This window comes from Mytilus galloprovincialis, chromosome 3 (genome assembly GCF_965363235.1).
Source record: "Mytilus galloprovincialis chromosome 3, xbMytGall1.hap1.1, whole genome shotgun sequence".
NCBI classification, from domain to species: domain Eukaryota; kingdom Metazoa; phylum Mollusca; class Bivalvia; order Mytilida; family Mytilidae; genus Mytilus; species Mytilus galloprovincialis.
This window is the reverse complement of record NC_134840.1, coordinates 93860054-93883015: the sequence shown is the minus strand read 5'-3', so window position 1 is coordinate 93883015 and position 22962 is coordinate 93860054. Positions and strand designations below refer to the sequence as shown.

The 22962-nt window shown below is 31.9% G+C and overlaps 1 protein-coding gene and 1 long non-coding RNA gene across 3 annotated transcripts in view; one reads left to right on the top strand and one right to left on the bottom strand.

Moving 5' to 3' along the window:
- The window catches only part of LOC143069416 (serine/threonine-protein kinase Nek9-like), a 109389-nt gene that overhangs the window by 28139 nt on the left and 58288 nt on the right, over window positions 1-22962 (top strand). The window lies entirely within an intron of this gene.
- LOC143069417 (uncharacterized) lies at window positions 18475-22117 on the bottom strand. Its single transcript, XR_012976392.1, has 2 exons — window positions 22053-22117; window positions 18475-20240 (listed from the first exon to the last, which is right to left on the bottom strand). It is a non-coding gene; the product is annotated as an uncharacterized LOC143069417 (long non-coding RNA).

The following is a 22962-nucleotide window of genomic DNA, read 5'->3' as shown; positions in this document are numbered from 1 at the left end:
TTACTAGAGATAATTTTATGGGAGTTTAATTCAATCAAAACAAAACGGTATATAAAATTGAGAATGGAAATGGGGAATGTGTCAAAGAGACAACAACCCGCCCAAATAAAAAACAACAGCAGAGGGTCACCAACAGGTCTTCAATGTAGCGAGAAATTCCCGCACCCGGAGGCGTCCTTCAGCTGGCCCCTAAACAAATATATACTAGTCCAGTGATAATGAACGCCATACTAATTTCCCAATTGTACACAAGAAACAAAAATTAAAATAATACAAGACTAACAAAGGCCAGAGGCTCCTGACTTGGGACAGGCGCAAAAATGCGGCGGGGTTAAACATGTTTGTGAGATCTCAACCCTCCCCCTATACCTCTAACCAATGTAGTAAAGTAAACGCATAACAATACGCACATTAAAATTCAGTTCAAGAGAAATCCGAGTCTGATGTCAGAAGATGTAACCAAAGAAAATAAACAAAATGACAATAATACATAAATAACAACAGACTACTAGCAGTTAACTGACATGCCAGCTCCAGACTTCAACTAAACTGACTGAAAGATTATGATTTCATCATATGAACATCAGGCACAATCCTTCCCGTTAGGGGTTTAGTATTATACCATCATAACATATATGAGAAGAACATAACCCGTGTCATGCCAACAACTGTTTTTAGAATAAATGTGTTTAGTTCCGATGCAAAGACCTTATCAGTGACTCAATATTAACGCCAAAATATGCAATCTTTAATGACTTGACAACAGTATCGTAATTATATCCCTTCTTAATAAGTCTATTCAAAGGTTTTGTAAGTTTCTGAGGTGAATACTGACACCTTTGTGCTTTATAAAGAATATTACCATAAAAAATTGGATGTGAAATACCTGAACGTATTAGAAGTCTGCATGTTGAGCCATATTTACGAATGATGTCTTTATACCGATGATAAAATTTAGTAAATGTTTTGACTAGTTTGTGATATCGAAAACCCTGGTGTAATAATTTTTCAGTAATACATAAATTTCTCTCGTTAAAATCTAAAACATTGTTACATACACGAGCGAATCGTACAAGTTGAGATATATAAACACCGTTTATGCATATTCATTTTCGTTCATTACTATCTTGTGGTTAATAACTTCGACCATTCGTCAGCTGTGTGCTTTTAATTACGTATATTGTCGATAAGCTATAAGAGTTAAACAGATTTTATTTTTTCCCAGAATTCAATAAATCGGGCTAATACGTCACGACCCACTCGAGAATTCAACCAAAAAAGTTACAAATACTTGATTTTCTCCGTTATTAGAAGGAATATAAATTTAAAACTTTGCAAATGTGTTTTTTATGTTAAGATGAACATAATTAGATGATAAGTAAAAAATCGCGGAATTTCCCTTTAATTGTTTTGATTTTTTCATTCTTTTCTGCATCCACCAATGCTGTCTTGTTTTCTAATTCTAATGTGACAGCCACTGTATTAGCTCTCACTAAGCAAGTATTAAATGAGTATCCTTTGAATGCCACTACTTCTCTTCCATCATTACTGAACAGTAACAGATGACTTTTATTCAAGCGGCTATAAAGAATTAAATTTTGATCATCAGGTAATATTATACAAGCATTTATATTAGAAGACTTCCGATCTTCTGGAATTGTCAGCTGTCTTAAATTGGATGGTTTAATTTGTTCAATTGAAGGAATTGTTGGAGCTAGGTACTGTGCTTGATCTTTTCTTCCAGCCTTAACTTGAAGGCTAGATGGACTGGTATTGATATTTATATCTCCAAATGATTTGATATCATTTAAAATTGATTGCAGATGCGACGGTTACTTCTAGATTATTTTCACCTAATTTACCTCCACTTTTTAAATCTTCTATGTATTGTGCTGCTTGAGATGTGGTTTTCTCAATTTCTCTAAGACCAATGTAAGTTTGTAAGTTTGTAGCTCAGTAGCATATTGTGTCATCTGGGAAAACTCACTTTGCAATTGGCTGATCTGAGTGGCTTGTGTATTCAGTTGTTGTAGTAAAGTGTTCATCTTAGATTTCAGCTTTGATTGCTTCGATTCAAGATCATCAAGCATTTCTTGTTCTAATTTGTTTAACAAATCATCTATCAACTTTCTCATGGAACGAATTTGTGCAGCAGCTATCTGTTTCTGAATAGTGCTGGTTTCCATTCTACTGTTCAAATATTTTATAATCTCTTCAAAGTTTTCCTTTACCTCCTTCAAATCTTTTTCAAAAAGTTGAACTGAAGCAGATGATTTAACCTGCTTAAGGATACCGATAGTTGTTGCATTTCTTGACATTTCTGGTGTGTATCAGTGACACACTCGACACAGCATTGACAGGCATGGGTAGAACAGTAAAGTTCAAACTTCTTCTTGTGGTCTTTGCACTGATTGCTTATAACTTGTATGAATTTAGGTAATTTATGGTAGTCTTTAGTTGACATGGTTTTATGTTCTTTAGTGCAAGTTTCACAGCTACATTTAATCAACTTGACATTGAGAAAACTCTTGTAGCACTGATAGCATAAACATTCATAATATTATTGATATTGTGAGGTTTATTTATGCTTTTGAAGTTTGACAAACTTTGGATTATAATCTGAGAAAGTTCGTGGATCCTGTATACTTTATATTTTAAAAAAAGTAATAAGTTTCATCGGCTTAACTTCATTCACAGCTGAAAATCAGATTTTTTTAATAATATGATATCATTCTCCCAAGTACAGTTGTGGGGGTGGGGGTGGGGGGGGTAAAAATCTATGTAAATGTCAGTCCAGACATTTAGGCACCCTGACATATACAATTTTTGTCAGATTTATAATTTGTATATATTTTTTATGCACTCTTATGCCTATTTTTTTTAGAAAGAAAATTGTAGTTTTTAGCCAGTTAGGAGGATCCTAAACTGGCCTATTTTAAAATAAGGAGCTGTGGAAAGTTTGCCAATTGGAAAATTGCTTAATTCTGTCCAAATGATGTTATTAAATATGTCACTTTACTACATTCAACAAATAGAAATTCTATAAGCCCCATTATAACCAAATGAGGAACCAACAGCCTCTACCTCTAAACAATATCCTTAGAATATAACAAATAGATTTCACACATATTTAAAATTTCTGCATCAGTTATTATGGAATTGCTTCAAGTATATTTTTTCAAACTTGGGAACATAGTTGTTTTCTGGAAACATTTACCAAACACACTACATCATGTACTTATTTTGTAAAATAATCAACTTTTACAGTTTTCCACCCAAATCATGAAACTTTATGTATGTTATACAAATTTATGCACCTGCAATTGTTTGAGGATAAATTTATTCTTTTTCCATAATTAGGACTTTTTAATTATTTAGCAACATTTATATATTAAAATAAAACCAATTTTGTGTAATCAAATCTTCGGAATTTGAAAATCCACCTTTATCTCATTTTCAAACATGTTAAAACATTGTATGAGTCTGTTACACAGACAAATTAAAATCAAGGTACATTTGTTTTTGGCATGGATAGCTTGTTAAAATATTCAATGATAGTTATATTGGATGTGAGGTATGTGAGATTGCTTTGTTTATTTGCGTAATTCTTTATACGAAATGTTCTTGCGCTCATTTGTACTGAATTCCTGTCATGTAATGGTGTCCTTTTGGTGTTATATTTAATATTGCCATAAAAGTGTGAGGTTTGGCTAGCCACAAAACCAGGTTCAACCCACCATTTATTTCTGAAAATGTCCTGTACCAAGTCAGGAAAAAGGTCATTGTTACATAATTGTTCATTTCTGTGTGTTATTTTTATGCCCCACCTACGATAGTAGAGGGGCATTATGTTTTCTGGTCTGTGCGTCCGTTCGTCCGTCTGTCCGTTCGTTCGTCCGTTCGTTCGTTCGTCCGTCTGTCCTGCTTCAGGTTAAAGTTTTTGGTCAAGGTAGATTTTGATGAAGTTGAAGTCCAATCAACTTGAAACTTAGTATACATGTGCCCTATGATATGATCTTTCTAATTTTAATGCCAAATTAGAGAATTTATTCCAATTTCACGGTCCACTAAACATAGAAAATGATAGTGCGAGTGGGGCATCTGTGTACTGTGGACACATTCTTGTTTAGTGTTGTGTTTCTGTTGTGTCGTAGTTCTCCTCTTTTATTTGATGTGTTTCCCTTAGTTTTAGTTTGTAACCCGCATTTGTTTTTTACACCCCATTGATGGGCATTATGTTTTCTGGTCTGTGCCTCCGTCTGTCCGTTCCTTCGTCCGTCCGTTCGTCTGTTCATCTGTCTGTCCTGCTTCAGGTGAAAGTTTTGGGCGAGGTAGTTTATGATGAAGTTGAAGTCCAATCAACTTGAAATTTAGAACACATGTTCCATATGACATGATCTTTCTAATTTTAATGCCAAATTAGAGATTTTACCCCATTTTAACGGTCCATTGAACATAGAAAATGATAGTGCGGATGGGGCATCCGTATGCTATGGACACATTCTGTTTCTCAATTGATTTATGAATTTCGAAATACTGTTTCCTTTATTTATTGGCATTCCTTTCAATTGTTATAGGAGAATCTTGAGATCTGAATGCAGCTTCAAATGTGAAGATTGTATGTCATCAGTAAATGTTCTTAAAGTTTTTAACACATGATTTAAAGACTGGTAGAATTACTTTTCCCTATTTACCTTACGCTTTAAGTATTTCAGAAATTCCTGCAAATCCTTCAAATGCTAGAAGATAGACTTGCTTTTGAAGGTCTGTCTATGTTGCATGCCTTGTCACAACTTCTGTTGATCAATAACACACTAGACACAGCAGTGACAGGCATGGGCAGATCATTAAAGTTCAAACTTCTTCGTATGGCACTGGCTACTTATTGTAATTTCATTACCTTTTGTGGACATAGTTTTATGGGTTATAGAGTGTCTTTACTTTCTAGGCTTTTATTTGCAGTCTGTACAAATAAACACCTGTCATTTTTATACACCATGTGACAGCATCTTTAGATTTGCAATTATCATTTCAGAGAGTTCAAATTCCCTATCTTATTTGGCCCTTTCCTCTTTTTTTATTCTGAAAATCAGACCTCTACACGATTTGTAGTAAAATAGAAGAATAAATTGCCTAAATTGATTTTTGCTAGAAGTAATCATCTAAGAACACCTTCAAATAAAGAACTAAAAGGTGTTATTTCTTAAACTAGTGGAACCAATTGGTCAAATATGCCTTAATGCTTAAATTTGTTTTAAAACAATTAGTGCTGGGTTTGATCTTCTCTTGCAGTCCTTAAAGGTATTTAAAAGAGTTTTATTCAAAACAAGATAAATATCATATCATATACTTTCAGAAATTTAAAAAACAAGGCACTCCTTATCATATAGAAACCTGTCTATTATTTAAGACTGTATGCCGACCTCTTGATATTTGGTTGATTTTTTGTTGTTAATTTGCAATTTCATTGACTTATCTCCTTTTATCATCTAAAATGAGTAAGGAATGATGTAAACAGATTTATCATAAGCAATTCAATGATTAATTATAAGGAAATATAAACCACCAATCTGAATACCTGTTTCGGGTCACTAATGCCTGTTACAGGATTCATTTAAATGCATATACCAAGTTTTAAAACATCATATCTTAACAGCTCTAAAGAATAATTTTGTATGCATCACTAAATACTATATATTGATAATTATTAAAGCCCAAAACGATGAATAGCTTAATGGATCTGTAAACATTTAAATAATGAGTTATAGACAAAAAGACAGAACTGATATGAAAAATTAGCATCATCCTGTAGCAGAAATATTATGAAATGACAACTGGTTATAAGAATTGAATTTGAACTTGAAGAGTTTATTTTTGTCTTTCTTTATACAAAACAATTGTGTGTTACAGCCTTTAAAATAGTTGTCTTATTGTCAATCATACCAAATCTTCCTATATTTATTTTATTTTTACATAGTAGATATAAACTATACTTCCTAATGAGATATATATTTTATATCCCCGCTTTAAAAAAGTGGAAGTATACTGTTTTGCCTCTGTCTGACCATCCGTCAGTTTGTCCATCTGTCAGTTCGTCCGTCCCATGAATATTTTCTTCGCATTTTTCTCAGGAACTACTTGACAAGGATTTCTGAAATTTGGTTTCAGGGTGAATATACGTAAGTTATACTGTGTGATACGTTTTCAGATTCATCGCTCACAGTTTTACTTGTTATATTAGTGCTGTTGCTTGGATCTTTTGAGAACGCCTGCATACAAGGGTATAATATTTCCCAATTGATACAATATTCACGGACTTGTATATCCTATCATGATTTCCTTGATAAAGAGTTAACTGATCACAAGGAAGCTATTAAACCAAGAGTTCCAAATGGGGAAGTTGAAATCATCTCTTCGTAAATTTTACTGATGGCATCACGAGCTGGTTGACCGTTATGAAATATCCGTTTCACAGATATCGAACATTTTTTGTTCCGTATGTCTTAACTACAATCCTGTTCCCTTTTCACGAATGTGACCTACCGAATTAGACTATTCACCTGGTTTGTTATAACACGAGCAACAGGACGAGTGCCACATGTGGAGCATGATATGCTAGCCCTTCTGGAGCACATGAGATCACCCTAAGTTTTTGGTGGAGTTCGTGTTGCTTAGTCATTAGTTTTCTATGTTTTGTCTTGTGGACTATGATTTGTCTTTTTCTTTTTAGCCATGGCATTGTCAGTTTATTTTCGATGTTTTAGTTTGACTTTCCTTCTAGTATCTTTCGTCCCTCTTTTTAGAGAGTTTGTCAATGAGTTTTGTGCAATCTTTTAGTTTATGATCATGGGCGTTTAATGGTCTCATATATATATATAGAGGTCCACCCTTAAGACTCCATTTTTTTAAAGCCATATTTCTATTTCCATTATTTTAGGTTCTGCAATATTGTCCTAATTTTAAAGGCCTTCTATATCGTAGTCACAATATGATGTGTATTTTGTTTAACATACTTTATCAAAAGTAAGATATTGTGTATGAATATGTGATAAAAATCGGTTTCACTACAAATGTACAATCATGGACAAAGAAAGATAACTCAAAATTTGCCTAACTAAATACAATTCCGAGTTTTATTTCATATTCAAAAAATTCCAAAAAAGAAAGCAAACTTTATCCCTCAGTGCTCACATAATTTGCCATGGTGTTTTCAGTAGCTTTTGGACTTTTGAGTTGTTTAAAATGTTGTCTTTGTATCTTCTGACTCCTCTTTTTGTTACCAAGATCTAACGTGCATAAAACAATATTACTATCTACAATCGATAATTTGAACCTACATCAAGGTTGTGGAAGCCTTGTAGTATTCATTTGGTCTGTCTTGTTAGTCTGTCAACAATTTTTGTAAATGTAAAAACACAAAAAGTATGGATAGGACCAAATTTGAAAACTTGATGTAGGTACTATTTAGATGTCCATAATATTTTTTGGTGAAAATAGGCTACTCAACTCTTTTAATCACAAATATTTTCTAGTTGTAGCAGATAATCTTTATATGTCTGTCCCAAGTCTGTATTTTATTAGTTTTCTTTAGTTCATGTTTGTCATATTTGTTTTTCATAAATTATTTTGTTTTGAATTAGGCCGTTTAGATTTGACAATTGAATTGTTTTATAGTTTGCCTTTTATAGCCAACTATACCGTATGGATTTTTTCTCATTGTTTTTTGCAGTATGTTTGTCTGTAATTGCTTACATCCACTTCATTGAACTTTGGTGGATAGTTGTTTCATAGACATTCAAACCACATCTCCTTATTTTCATTTTTATTTTGTTTTTATTTGGCTTTCTTAAAACATACACTAGAAAATACCAAAAGGACAGTCATAAAAAAATTATAGTCGAGAAAAGACATGTTTCAATGAAGAGTTACACAACAGTATAATGACATGGTAAAATATCGATTAAGCAAAAAAATCCCAAGAGGGAACAGGAGTAATATTCTGATTCAGTATCTCTGGAATTGTTGGCATTTTTTTTTATCTGGACATTTTCCTTTGTAATCAAAAGTCATATATAAAAAATATTTAATTTTATGTAAATGACTAATAAATACAAGAAGACGAAAAACAAAAAAGTGGATTTTGTACTATATTATGATCCACTTTGTAAAGACATATCTTTATTTACAAGGAAAACAGATCTCTCAATATTAGATTGAAAAATGACACATCATTTAAATGATATGTGATCACTAATTTTTTTTTTTCATTGAAATTTTAAAAATAAAACCCGATTCATATAATCAATATATATGTAACAAAGAGGCTGCTGGCTTCCTTGTTACGGGGGTCATAATTTTATACGTAAAATCATTAGAAAAACGTTGAGGTCAGCTAGAGATGCTGAAGAATTAAACTTAGCTCTGGCACTGAACTAATACCAAACTCACAGTAAGACTTTCTAATTTAATTCCAAACCAAAATCACATACAATGGTAAATGTCTATATAATATGACTCCTACTGTAATAATACAATTCTATTGATGTTACTATCCTACTCTGTTCTTACTTATTGAATTAACAACATATATACTATTTTATCATGACAAGTTTTGAGTAAACGAATTCACTCTAATTAGTACAAATTCATAATTACAATTATGTCAACTAATAATACTGATGCTAATGAGAATGTTCAATTAATTACATAACACATAATTAACTTAACTTGAACTTGTCACGTGATGATTTCTCTAAATTTATGACACCACAAATAATAAGAACTAGTCCAAATCTATACAAAATGCTGAAGGTAAAAATTACTCAAAATGCCTCTATGACATATATTCAGCTCATTCGCGCCACATAAACAACGAGGGGCAAGTGCAGAGAACTAATTTTAAATATATTTTATTAATATTATGATCAAATTTGATAAACAAAAGCGGTTCTGTATGATATTTCATCACTTTTATCACTATCATCAGTACTATCACTATCACCTTTATCATAATCATAATTTCTGTCTCTCATAACACCTGACACAATCATTGTTCCTGTATCTCGGTTGATATCTATTGCCCAAGGATATTTGATTTGATCATCCTCTGAAAGTATTGTCTTACAGGTCCTGCCATCTGGTGATACCACTACGATATTGTTGTTTCCATAACATGATAAATAAATGAAACCATGCGTGTCTATTGCAAGCCCTCTTGGACTTTCTATGTCATAATGCATACATGTAAATTTCCAGAGAATTTCCCCAGTGATTGTATAGCACCTTACTATGTTTTCATGCACAATGGTACTATATATATTTCCTTGGAATAATGAAATAAAATCTGCACGAATTACAATTGGGGTTCTTTGAGACATATCATTTATATTAACTATGGTACTTTGTGACTCACTGCAGATTATCAACATTTTATCATCACTTGCTACTGCATCACAGTTATGAGAAAGTTTAATTGCTTTAATACTATTGTCTTCAATATCCACCAGTACTGTCTTGTTTGTGAATCCTAATGTGACAGCCACTGTATTATTTCTGACAAGGCAGGCATCACACGAAGATCTTAGTAATGTCACTACTTTTCTTATAAAGATGCCATCATTATTAAATAGCAACAGGTGACATCTTTTATTTAGGTAATCAAGAATTAGATATTTACCATCAGGTAATATTCTACATGCAATTATACCCATATTTTTCATATTTTCTGGAATTGTCAGTGTTCTCAACATGGATAGGTTAATGTGTTCAATACAAGGAATACTCGGAACTACATACTGTGCTTGGTCTTCTCTTCCAGCTTTCAGTTGAAGAGTGGTTGGGCTAATATTGATATTAATATCTCCAAACGACTTTGCATTTTCTAGAATTGATTTAAGAGCGGGTGAAATGGTTATCTCGATGTTCTTTTCATCAAAGATGTCTGCGCTTTCCAAATCTTTTATGAAGTTTTCTGCTTGGGATATTTTTTTCTTAATTTCTGTTAGACCAACATACATTTGTAGCTCAGTTGCATATTCTGTCATTGTGGCAAACTCTCTCTGCATGTGGCTGACACAATTGACTTGCAGTTTTAGTTGCTGGAGGAGAGGGTTCATATTTGATTTCATCTTTGAATATTTAGATTCTAAATCATCAAGAATTTCTTTTTCTAATCTGTGTAACAATTCATTTATGGACTTCCTCATAGACCGAATTTCCTCAATAGCTTTTAAATTCTGAATATTAGTGGCATTCATCCTTATATTTAAGAATTTTATAATCTCTTCAAAATTTTCTTTTACATCTTTCAAATCTTTGTCAGTAAGATGAATAGATGCAGATGATTTAATTTCCTTAAGAATGTCTGAGAGTGATTTCATTTCTTGACATTTCTGATGTTTATCAGTGAGACACTGGACACAACAGGGACAATCATCGAAAGAACAGTAAAGTTCAAACTTCTTTTGGTGGTCTTTGCACTGGCTACTTATTTCTCGCATAAATTTTGGTAATTTATTGTAGTGTTTTGTAGACATGGTTTTATGGTCTTTAGATATTCTTAATTTCTTGTGATGTTTTTCACAATCTAGGCAAAGGAAAACCTCACATTCTGGGCACCATGTGACAGCTTTTGAAGATGTCCCATCATCATAACAGAGTGTACAAAAGTCCCGATCAGATGAGGCCATTCTTTACTCCTAAAATTTTATGTAAATAAAAGTTACTTGTGAAGAAATTATGTGTTCAATTTTTATTGCACCAGATGCAAAACAATTTATGCCTGTTCACTGTTCAGGGATGTTCAAGGCCAAAATCTATTTATTATAAAACAAATGAAAAATGAAGACCTGTTAAAAGCAAAAGCGACCAAATAAAACTCAAGAGGAGACAAGGATTCAGATCTTGTGCATAAGGGAGATATCCTCATGGAGTCTAAAATTTCACATTAGCAGATTCTAATAAAATAATATCCATACTTAAGTTAAACAAGAACCGAATTAAGCAGGGTAGAAAAAACTGCCGAATCTCTAAGAAAATCAAAGAAAACATATCATTTCTTGTATAATCAACTTCTAAATATACTGATATTGTCAAAATGTACTGGTAAAAAATCATCGGAATTTTCACCCAGTTGTGTTAATTAACTGCCTTATTTGATAATCTTCAGTTTTAAACCAGAATTAACTAATTAAATGCATCAATCAAAACAACAATCAAAATAATCTGTTTGAAGGAGCCTTTAAAGAAAGGAGGAGTAGACATCAAGAGACGGGACAAGTCAATGAAAAACAGAAATCACTACGGAAAACAAATGAGATATAGACAAAAGAAAATTTAGTAAATGCCAGATTGAGCTACACAAACTATAAAAATGATGCAAAACTAAGATGTTTTTAACATAATTACCGAAGAGTAAGTGCATCAACTACTTCAAGCTGTTGAAATATTTATTGGACTTTCTTATACAATTCTTTACAAGAAGGGGTCATTTAGCTGAAATTACAGGGACTAATCAATTTTGTTGTTTTTGTCTTTTTGAAAGTGTACATTAAAGTTGATTGACTCTTGACCTATTACATTAAAAAAAGACGAATTCAGAATCTTTATTTTGAGTTTAAGGTTAAAAAGATAGAAATTCAGTTTTTGAAACGTACCTAATAAATTTTTTTAAAGAAATTTGACTTTACTTGCAATATTTAATTATATGGTATAACTGTTATTTATGCATTTAATATGTCTTACCTTAAATATTTGGATAAGAAATGCTCACAAAAACCATTGTATCGAGAACAAATAGTTTTATAAATATGGACTTGATATCTATGATTTGTTTAAATTATTATACATTTATCTGTGTTAAAAGAGCATAGCCAATAATAACTGCATTGTTCTGATATCTATTGGTGATTTTATGACTTCATTCACAGAATACAATTATAATTGATTAAAAAATACCCTTTATGAGATGGTTGAACTATTTTTTACAATATTTTCAATGATTTAGTCAAATATATTTTAAGATTAGATGATTTAACTGCTATCAATTATTTTATTGAATTAGAATAGTTCTGTTTTTAAAAGTATATAGAATGAAACTTAAATATAAGGTGCAATTAACCACCAAATGACCGTACCTCACATCTGAGTGCATACGAAAAAGGGTAAATAAAAATATTTCCTTAAAATTGACAGTTAAGAAATTAATCAAACATTTCATTGCAGTTAAAAAAATCTTGGTCATAAACATATATCTTCGGTGTTTCAACTGCATTATTATTTTTTCATTTGGTGTACCTATAAAATATTTTGGAAACTTGAGGTTACATGGTTACATCAGCTTGTACACAGGTAAAAAAAAAGGGGGATGAACATTGAATTGGCTATCTCCAAGTGATAGTTATTTTCTTATATGCAATGAAATATTATGTGAAATTTTCATATTATTAGATATTTACTTTAAAGGTGTCGATATTTTCTGGATTTTTCAAGTTTTCAACAGATGACATGATATTGAACGTTGTCTTTTTTGTTGAATTATGCATGAGGATAAAGGGTTTGTCCGACTAAATATAGAAGCTACTTGTACAGTTTTCAAGTTAGAACCTTTATATTATAAGACTTTTAGTAAATAAACTATAAATTATAAATTAAAATGACAAACTTCAAAGTAAATTTAAAAGGGGAAAGAACATAAATCCTGACAAAATAAAATACCCAACTGTATCAACCAACATATAAAATGGAAAACAACAAATATATTTCTGACCTATTAAAGGTATTCTCAAAAGAAAATGATGGATAAAAACTGGGTAGTTAAACCCCCCACTTGTATGGCAGTTGTTTAAAGTTGCATTATATTGACAAAATTAGTAGAGCAAGATCTAAAGGAGACCTTTTTGTGTAGACTACTGTTATTGCCATGGAGTTGCATGATGAATAAAGGCAACAGTAGTATACAGCTGTTCAAAACTCATAAATCCAGGGACAAAAAACAAAATCGGGGTAACAAACTAAAACTGAGGGAAACGCATTAAATATAAGAGGAGAACAACGACATAACACCGAAACGTAACACACACAGAAACGGACCAAGCATCAGACAAAACACCACGAGAATAACAAATATAACAAGAAAACCAAATACATGAATTTGGGATAGACAAGTACCGTGCCACGTCTGATCTCAATATCTCAAAAATAAGAGAAAACACAAACGACTCAACGTTAAAATTCAACACACACAGAAACGAACAATAATATAACAATGGCCATCTTACTGACTTGGTACAGGACACTTTTAAAGGGGAATAAAAGTGGTGGGTTGAACCTGGTTTTGTGGCATGCCAAACCTCGCACTTTAATGGCAAAGTTAAATATAACATTGAAATGACAACATAATATTACAGGACTACAATACAAATAAATAGGAGAACATATAAGACAAAGAAAAACATGATTAATAGATAACAAAAAGCATCAGGTTTAAAATTCAATACGCCAAAAACGCGCCTTGTCCACACAGGACTTACAAGTGACGCCCAGATATAAAAGATCGAAAGTGAAAAAAGTACAAAGTTGTACAGCACTGAAGATAAAAAGTTGAAAAAGTTTCGCCAAATACGGCATTGTTTTTATGCCCGGGATAAGAACATTCTTATTATATAGAACAATTCATGCTATTGCAAACAGTAAATTTTATCAAATGAATATGAAAGAGATATACATAAAGAAACTGAAGTATTAACTAATTACAGAAAACTAAACCCGAATACATAACGCCCAGATATAAAAGATCGAAAGTGAAAAAGGTACAAAGTTGTACAGCACTGAAGATCAAAAGTTGAAAAGGTTTTGCCAAATACGGCATTGTTTTTATGCCCGGGATAAGAACATCCTTATTATATAGAACAATTCATGCAATTGCAAACAGTAAATTTTAACAAATGAATATGAAAGAGATATACATAATGAAACTGAAGTATTAACTAATTACAGATGATGGTGTCGATAAAATCAGCTTTTCATTTCATGTAATGATGATATATGTAGCTTTGAATTTACTGTTGATTCTTTTATGGAGTATTTATAACATTTTGAATTATTCAACAAACTAAAAAGTTATGGTCTTTGGTATGATCAATTCAGTTAAACACTCTAACTTCTACGTCAACTTCTTTTTCGTTCATCGTAGAGTATTTTCTGATCTTGTGAACTTTACTAGCTACTAGATGTTGGTATCATTTACCAAATTGTTTTTGAAATAACTAACGTTTACATGTCAACCATTTTTGTTTCAGACTTAACTATGCCTTTGTGATGATAAATATTAAGAACATTCTTTTATTTTGAATAAATTTGTAGATTTATAAAAGGGGGTTTGAGTACTTGTGTTGATTAAGTATGAAGACTTATAGCTGTTGGTAAATAGAAAGACTCATGACTCTAAACACTTAGAGACATATAGCCTTGAATTTGCAAAAGAAATCTCACATTTCAGATTTTATACACAAAAACTATTTGATATGATTTTATCCACATTATCATTACTATCATTTTCAATGCTTATTCTGCTTGGCACTATCATTATTCCTGTTTCTCTGTTGATGTCCATTGCACCAGGAGATTGTATCCCATCTGCTGCTGACAGTATTGTCTCATAGATTTTACCATCTGGTGATACTACCATTACTCCATTCATTGCACTAGAAGCTATATAAACAAAGCCATTCTTGTCTAGGGCAAGTCCATCTGAATAGCCAACCTTATTGTGCATAAATTTCCAAAGAAGTTCTCCAGTGATTTTGTAGCAGCGGACTTCTTTATAGATGGTACCATAGATATTTCCATTGAATAATGCAATCCTGCCCGCCCCAATTCCTAAGACTTTATGGGTCTCATCATTAAGGTTTACTAAGGTACTTTTCTTAATATGATTCACTTTGCCGCTTATGACCAACATTTGACCATCACTTGCTACTGCATCACAGTTATGGGAAAGATTAAATCTGTTCACGATTTTGTTCCTTTCTACATTCACCAGTGCTATCTGATTATCTCTTCCTAATGTGACCGCAACTGTTTTATTTCTAACAAAGCATACATCAAGTGATGAAGAGTCTAAATTAACTACCACTCTCAAAAAGATGCCATCATTACTAAACAGTGCTAGGTATTTATAATAATAATCGCCATTAAGAACTAAATATGTATTATCAGGTAATATTCTACAAGCAAACATATATTCATATTTCATATTAACTGGAATTGTCAGTGGTCTCTGCGTTGCTGGTTTGATTTGCTCAATTGCAGGAATAATGGGAACAAGGTACTGTGCTTGATCTTTTCTACCAGCCTTAACTTGAATAGTATATGGTTTTGACTTGGTTTTTATATCTCCAAACGATTTAACATCTTTTAAAATTGATTGAAGTTCAGATGAGATGGTAACCTCTAGACATTTTTCATCAAAGTTGTCTCCATTTTTTAAATCTTCTATGTATTGAACTGCTTTAGATGTAGTTTTCTCTATTTCTCTGAGACTTACATATATTTGTAGCTCAGTTGCATATTGTGTTATTTTGGAAAACTGGTTCTGCAATTGGCTTATCTTTTCAGTTTGCTGATGCAGTTGTATTAGAAGAATATTTGTCTTCGATGTAAGTTTTGAATGCTGAAATTCTAAGTCATCAATAATATTTTGTTCTAATTTGTTTAGGAAAGCATCTGGGACCTTACAGATTGAATTTCATATAAACCTTTTATTTTCTGGTCATTGCTTATACTCAACCTATCATTTAAGTACTTAATCATCATTTTAAAGTTTTCTTTCACATTATCCATCTCTTTTTCAAGATGATGAACTGAGGCCGAAGATTTAAATTGCTTTAGAATGTCTGACAGTGGTTTCATTTCTTGACATTTCTTATGTTTATCAGTGATACACTGGATACAGCAGGGACAATCATGGAAAGGACAGTAAATTTCAAACTTCTTCCTGTGGTAATGACAGTGGACACTGAACTCTTGCATTAATACGTCACATTCTGTACACCATGTGACAGCTTCTGTAGATGTTCCATCATCACAACAGAGATGACAAAAGTCTTTATTTGATGTGGCCATTTTCTTGTTGTTTTTATTTCTGAAATTTAATGTAGAGAAGCATTTGACACAAATAATCACGACTAAACAGTCAGTCTTATCTTATGTAGCATTACTAGAAAATCAGGATCTTTCTTAAACATAGATAAACAACTTCAATCTAAATATTTGTACAAGATTTTGAGCTTTTTTTCAGTACTATTCATTAACATACCCTTGGCCCTATTTTATGGTGTTTACATATCTCAGTTTAAACGTTTCACTGTTACACTTGTACATGTTTGTATTACACAGACTTCATTAACATGGGCAATCTCCTCACACAAAAAGTGTTCCAACAAGGTTATAAGAGGTATTTAAGAATTGAATGCTTCTTTATGTAACTTCATTGGGGTGTAAAAGAGTTGATCGAACACTTTATTGTGGGACCTCGTGTCATCAGGAATGGTAAATTTTATTGTGGTATGCAATTGGTTAAGGAATAACGCCAGATGTGCAGTTAGCCAATCAAAATAATGTATTATAATGAAACATACATCTAATGTAGTAATAACAAATTTATATTAAATTAATGGTCACCATCACAAATTATTGACTCAACTTGACTGACAGATCTAGTGTTTCTGTGTCTCATTTTACTATGAACATATTTTACAGGCCTAAATATTCAAATACAAGAGAGTTATTCTAATTGGAAAATTTCCATTTGTGTCCCATTCCTATTTAAGCCATGTTTTCTGAATTTGCTTTTGCATGGCAGATAATTCATGTGTAATATGCGATGATCTTAGTACTCAGTCAATTGACACAGTTATGTCCCTTTTGATTTTTTTTTTATTCCCTTAAGTTGTTCTTTTTGTTTGATTTGCCAAATGCTGTTGCTGCTAATTTTGTATTATTTAAAAGAGGGTCGAAACATACCAGAAAGACATTCAAACTCATATGTCGACAATAAACAGACAACGCCACGGCTAAAAAGGAAAAATACCAATAGACAAACAAGAGTAAACAAAACGTGACATGAACTCCCTATAAAACTGAGGCTGATCTCAGTTGCTCTTTAGGGGTAAGCAGATCCTGCTCCACATGTTGCACTCTTATGCTCTGTAGGGGTAGGCAAACATGTGGCACCAGGTCGAAAGGTGAGCTGTTTTCCAACAAAATATTAATATCAACTACTAAGTCCATTCCCAAACGGACTAAAATAAATCGAGGAGACACTGAGTTAAAGGCATCTGTTTAAGATGCTGTGCTGTGCTTGACCTTTGTGTTCAGCCTGATAATGAGATTAAATAGGATTCATACAAAACATGAGGACCAAACTCAAATATTTTATTGTTTAAGTAAAATTTCAGAAATTTAAACTGAATTGAATGACATTTAGCAGACATTTGTTTCTAAATGAAAACGTATCATATGTTGACATCTTGATTTTAATGTCAGTTGGTCGTTATCTTGTTGACTTATACACCATCTTTTACCTTTCATTTTTTATCTAAAACTTACAACTGAATTAAATTAAATTGTCTTACCATGAATATTCAATGGTGCATTCTTTAGGAGAAGACATTTTGTTAAAGCTACCTATCCAAACTCAAGTCTCCCAGAATTATTGATTTAAATTCATATACTAGTGTTATATTATATATCTAAAAAGACATTTCTTTGCATCAGAAAGTACTGATAAAGAAGACAGAAAGTTGAATAGCTTTATTCAAAGTTCTTCTGGTGTATGTACATTTAAGTATGTTTTTAAAGGACAAAAAACACCCAGGCAATATACAAATAAGCATGATAAAGTAGAAGAAAATTCACTTATGCATGAAGTCACATTTTGATGATTTATACAATTATTTGTTTGATACTGTCTGATGAAAACCCTATTCTGCCTTACTCAATCATCTTTGGTTTAAATTTCAATACCTTTATAATAACCTTATTTATATGGTCTATTCATGTTTTACTGTTTATGTTTTTCAATATTTTTGCTTTATTCCTCTACTTAACATACAAACATTATTTATGATCCTGACCTGTGTTGTGCATGAAATGAGATGAAGAACCAAAAAATATTCAGACAATGTAGTGAGACAACGAAACCAAATGATGTGGAGTAATATACATCTATAATAACCATACAGTCTTCATCAAAAAGTATGTTTTTTTAAAAGGAAGCAAGAGTACTAGTGTTGATCAGAGACACATTAGGAAGAGCATATAAAGATGTTGATAAATAAGAATTATAACTCTTGGTAAATGAGTACACTTTTAACTGTTGATAAATAAGAAGACTTTTAACTGTTTGTGAATAAGAAGACTTATAACTTGGTAAAAAGAAAAGCTTATAACTAGTGGTAACAGGAAACACTCGTGATCAACAGACATTTATTTGTAAAATTTAAAATCTCTCATTTCAGATTTTATAAACAAAAGCTGTTTGATATGATTCCTCATAACTATCACCACATATATGACTTGATACTATCATAACTCCTGTTTCTCTGTTGATGTCTATAGCATAAGGATGTTTTATACCATCATCCTCTGATAATATTGTCTTATAGGTTTTACCATCTGGTGATACTACCACAATACTGTTGTTTCCACGAGAAGCTATGTAAACAAAACCATTCTTATCTAATGCAAGTTCTCTTGGACTGACAATGTCTTGGTGCTGAAATGTCCAGATGCATTCTCCAGTACTAGTATAGCAGCTGACTTGCTTTGTCTTATAAAGTGAACCATAGATATTTTCATTGAATAATGCAACTCGATCTGCCACAACTCCTTCCAAGATTGTATGTGACTCATCATTTTGATTTACTAATGTACTTTTCTCTGTACTGCTGATGACCAACATTTGATCATTACTTGCTATTGCATCACAGACATGAGAAAGGTCAACTGTTTTGATTATTTCATTCGTTTCTACATCCACCATTGCTATGTGCTTTTCCAATCCTAATGTGACAGCCACTGTATTATTTCTTAATACGCAAGTATCAAAGGAGCATCCATTGAATGCCACTACTTCTTTCAGAAACACGCCAGCATTACTAAACAGTAGCAGATGACCTGTATAAAACCGGTTGTCAACGATTAGATATTTACCATCAGGCAAAAGTCTACAGGCGCGAATATTCATTGATAAGATATCTCTCGGAGATGTCAGCTTTTTCAACATAGATGGCTTAATTTGTTCAATTCTAGGAATAGTAAGAACTAGGTTCTGTGCTTGATCTTTTCTACCAGCTTTTATTTCAAGGGTACATGGTCTGGTATTGATAAAGATATCACCAAATGATTTGACATCTTTTAAAATTGATTGAAGTTCAGATGAAATATTAATTTCTAGGTAAATTTCATCAAATTGATCGTCGCTGATTAAATCTTCAATATATTTTGAGGCTTGGGATGTAGCTTTCTCAATTTCTCTCAGACCAAAATACATTTGTAGCTCAGTTGCATATTGTGTCATTTTGGAAAACTCACTCTCCAATTGATTGATCTCATTGGCTCTTTGTGTCAAATGTTGTAGAAGAGTGTCTATCTCTGATTTTATGTTTAATTGTTTAGATTCAAGATCATCCAGAATGTCTTTTTCTATTTTGTTTAAGTAATCATCTATAGATTTCCTCATATATCGTATTTCTTCAGCAGCTTTCTGTTTCTGAGAATTGCTGATTTCAATTCTACTTTTCAAGCATTTTATAATCTCTTCAAAGTTTTCTTTCACATTCTTCAAATCTTTTTCAAGAAGTTGAACAGAGGCAGATAATTTAACTTGCCTAATGATATCTGATAGAAGTTTCAGTTTTTGACATTTCTGGTGTTCATCAGTGATGCACTGGACACAGCAGGGACAAGCATGGGAAGAACAGTAAAGTTCAAACTTCTTTTTGTGGTCTTTACACTGGCTACTTATTTCTAGCATAAATTGAGGTAATTTATAATATTCTGTAGAAGACATGGTTTTATGGTCTTTGGATGTTCTTGACCTTTTATGATGCTTTCCACAGTCTTTACAAAGGAACACCTCACAGTCTGTGCACCACACAACAGCTTCTGTAGATGCCCCATCATCATCATAACAAAGGGTGCAAATTTTCTTATCTAATGAGGCCATTATTCTCTTATTTCTGAAATTTAGAGTAGAAAAATATTGAAAAATAAATGAAAACTGCACAATAAGGAGGAATAAATTTTGCTAAGAGAGAAGAAATGGTTATTTTAGGTAACACAGTTTGTAGCAAAGAAAACATGACTTTTAAATATTTGACATATTATGGATATATTTAGATCAATGCTCGTGCCATACAAAAACTTGGTTTATTGGAAAAGTTATTTGAAAATGTTATTAACATGAATAAACTAGAGTGTAGATGTTGAAGAAGAGCATGAATCAAGTTGAGCTTCACACGGTCTTTGAGTCTTGTATACATTTTTGGGTCGTCTATGATTTTGTATGATTCATTTAGGTGTCTTGTCATTAAAACCTTTAGGCTTTATGGAGACAGAGTTTCAAAACGTTATATGAAAAACCATCTTTTAACTCTTGTGTGTGGAAATCAACCTCATTTTATATCTGAACCTCCACAAATTTGCTTGTTGGTTTCCATTAACCTAAAACTTGGATGTGTTAGATTATCAGAAATTAACATCTTATTTTCTAGAGGGACCTGTAGATATATAGATGTATACTTATATTCTTATCGCTGAGATGATGCCATAGTTTTTTTTATCAGGTTCTCTTCAATTTTTTTTTAAAGTTTCCACTTGTCAAGTATTGAATGATCAAGTCTGTCAATCAGAAAAATTGTAATTGGGGAACATTTCCTCAGAAGGAGGACTTGTAAAAATATCAGTTTTAATCATGTTGGATATGCAAGCTTGATCATTCAAGGTTTGCCATTAAATGTATCAGTTCAATGTTTGAAAAAGGGTGAAGATTTTGTCTGGTGTATTAAATTATAAGCCTGGTACCTTATTATAGCTATTATTCCTGTGTTGTTTCTCTGTCCTATATGGTCTCCCATTTATTTGTATTGTAGTCTTGTCATGTAATGTTGTCATTTTTATGTTATATTTAACATTGCCATAAAAGCGGAAGTTTTGGCTAGCCACAAAACCAGCTTCCACCCACCATTTTTTTCTTAAAATGTCCTGTACCAAGGCAGGAAAATTCCCATTGTTATATTATAGTTCGTTTCTGTGTGTGTTAATTTTAGTGTTGTGTTTCTGTTGTGTCGTAGTTCTCTTATATTTGATGTGTTTCCCTCAGTTTAAGTTTGTAAACAGGATTTGTTTTTTCTCAATCGATTTACGAATTTCGAGCAGCGGTATACTATTGTTGGCTTCATTTGTGGCAAGAAAATCACTATCATCTGATATGTTAATATTTCCAACTAAAAAGGGGGTCCATGTTTGTGGTTAACTGGTTGTGTTTGTTATGTTTTTTGTCAGGATTTAGTTGTTGATCTTAATTTTTGATGATCTCTAATTACTTAATCTGTTATTTGTCTGAATGCTTTTCAGGCATATTTGAAAAATTTTGGACCAGGCAATTTAGTGTTTGAACCAAGTTTCAAATTTTTACTTATTAGTTAGTCACCAATAGGGACAAAATGTGGAAAAATAAACGTGCCTTCGATGGGATTTATTTAACCTTTAACTAGTGAAAAGCTGTCTCATATGTCTTAAAATGTCCTGTACCAAATCAGGAAAATGGCCATTGTTATATAATACTTAGTTTCTGTGTGTGTGTTACAATTTAATGTTGTGTTTCTGTTGTGTCGTAGATCTCCTCTTATATTTGATGCATTTCCCTCAGTTTTAGTGTGTAACTTGGATTTGTTTTTTTCTCAATCGATTTTTGAATTTGGAACAACGGTATACTACTGTTGCCTTTATTCATAAATGTTTATCCCTGATATAAAACCAAACATTCTTACCATTTGTGTTGTGATAGATGGTGCATGCTCAGTAATAGAAATTTCCACAGGGAAGTTAAATGTCTGGTTTAACCAGTACACTTACCTGAGATAATTGATTTATAAATAGCAAGTACACATTTACAGAGTGGAAAACTTGTTACTATATTTAGAGTGTATTAGATATAAAAATTGTATTTTTGTATTTTTGTAAAGGGACAGTGCAAGGCCTGTATAATAAGCCAGTCAAGGTCGTTAAAAATTCAATGTATTCCAATAATCATCAATGTTGCACTAAGTCAAATGTTTTAAATTGCCAGGCAATTTCCCTTATGATAGAATTTTTTTTTTCATCAAAGCTACTAATTGGTTCAAAATAAGATTCAGAGATTCCAAATGGAATTGGAAATAATTTACATTGCCAGGATCATGAAAAATCCAATATAGATTTTTTTTTTTATTAACTTTATTAAAGATCAAATTACACCTGTAAGAGGGCCAAAGGTATGACAATTTCATGAAATAACAACAATATAATGACATTAAATGATGACATTAAAATTTACGTAAAAATTCAAAATAAACCAAAACATTTAACACAACAAATGACCTCATTTGCCCCCTGTCCTCAGTTCGTTAGACTGTTTAATAAAGGAGCCTAAATATTTCACTTGCTGACTAGTGGTTGGATTTATCATTTAGTATATATTTCATTGTATTATCAGAAAAATCTTTGTATTGAGTTTTTAAATCACTAAAAAAGACAAAACAAAAACATCTCACACTATAACTTTAATATTTTACAGATATTTGTTGTTGTAAATCAAATTGCTTTTTAATAATTTTTTTTTTTGTAATAACCAGAAAGCTAATTCATACAAAATTTCACTATTATCAAATCACATTTCAAATTTGAAAAACAAAAACTTTT